This window comes from Sorex fumeus, unplaced genomic scaffold (assembly GCF_029834395.1).
Source record: "Sorex fumeus unplaced genomic scaffold, SorFum_2.1 ptg000134l, whole genome shotgun sequence".
In the NCBI taxonomy this organism is placed as follows: domain Eukaryota; kingdom Metazoa; phylum Chordata; class Mammalia; order Eulipotyphla; family Soricidae; genus Sorex; species Sorex fumeus.
This window is the reverse complement of record NW_026606191.1, coordinates 2,549,442-2,550,634: the sequence shown is the minus strand read 5'-3', so window position 1 is coordinate 2,550,634 and position 1,193 is coordinate 2,549,442.

Sequence of the window (1,193 nt, the reverse complement as noted above, 5' to 3'; positions counted from 1 at the left end):
AAAGTGCCCCCAAGCTGGCGAGGACCCGCAGCTCAGTGTGGACACGGGGAACTGCCAGGCACTCACGGGAAATTGTCCCCATTCTGCCACAAAGTTGGCCCTTCAGAGTCCCACTTTCTCCCTGGGGCCCTACTCTGTCCTTTACCCATGTTAACAATGACACTGACCCAGTTTACAGGAATAGAATCACCAGGAAGGGCCCCCTGTGATGTCACTTCTGCTTCCACAAGCAGTCTTAAAGAGCCAGACTCCAGATGTGGAGAGAACCATTATGCCCACCCAGGTGGATCTGTGGCACAAGGGGGATGGGCTCACATAAAGGGATGGAGGCAGCTGCTGTACTGGACAGTCACACAGTGGAGGGCTAGTGACAGGTAAGAAGTCCTATTGGGCAAATATGAGCCAATGCTCTCACACACAGTCCAGAAGGAAAAAAGCAAAGGGGGTTAATTCAAAAAAAGAGGCAGGTAGGGGGAAGGTGGACAAGGGACAATGAGCTTCTCCAGGAAATCACCCAGCAAGGTAGGGTGAAAGCAGTCATTTGAAGCCAGCACAAGAGCAGAGAGAAAGTGGCCTAGTAGCAGCCCAGAGAGATGGAGAGAAACTGGAAAAGGTGCAATGGCTCGTAAGTACATCAGAGAACACTGTCCACTCAATGGTCTACGATTGCCAACACCCAAGCAGTGAACACTCATCTACAAGGAAAACCTAGGAGGCAGTTTCCGAACCCTTAGTGGGGCTGGAGAGATAACACAGCAGATAGGACGTTTGCCTTGAATGAGGCATGCCTAGGTTTGATTCCAAGCAATCCATAGGGTCCTGTGAGCACTGCCAGGAGGAACTCCTGACTGCAGAGACTGCAGGGACAGAAGGAATCCCTTTTCATTGCCAGGTGTGACCGAAAAAGAAAAAAAAAGTAGACCCTGAACAAGTGTGGATGTGGTACAAAAGCCAAATCAAAACAATTATACTGAAAAAGTGTCATTTGCAGAACCCAGCCTCTGGCAGGGATCAAGCCATCATGTGGTCTTGCCATTTCACAACAGTCAAAGGACAGACAAAAACAGGGGGGCTGGGACTCTGCCCTTTGAAGTGAATCTGAAGGTTTTACATGAGTGAGTGATGCCAGGGCCAAGTGCTCTGAAACAGTGCAGAGCAAAGTCCCATCCTGGGAGGGTCAGGACATCTAAGCC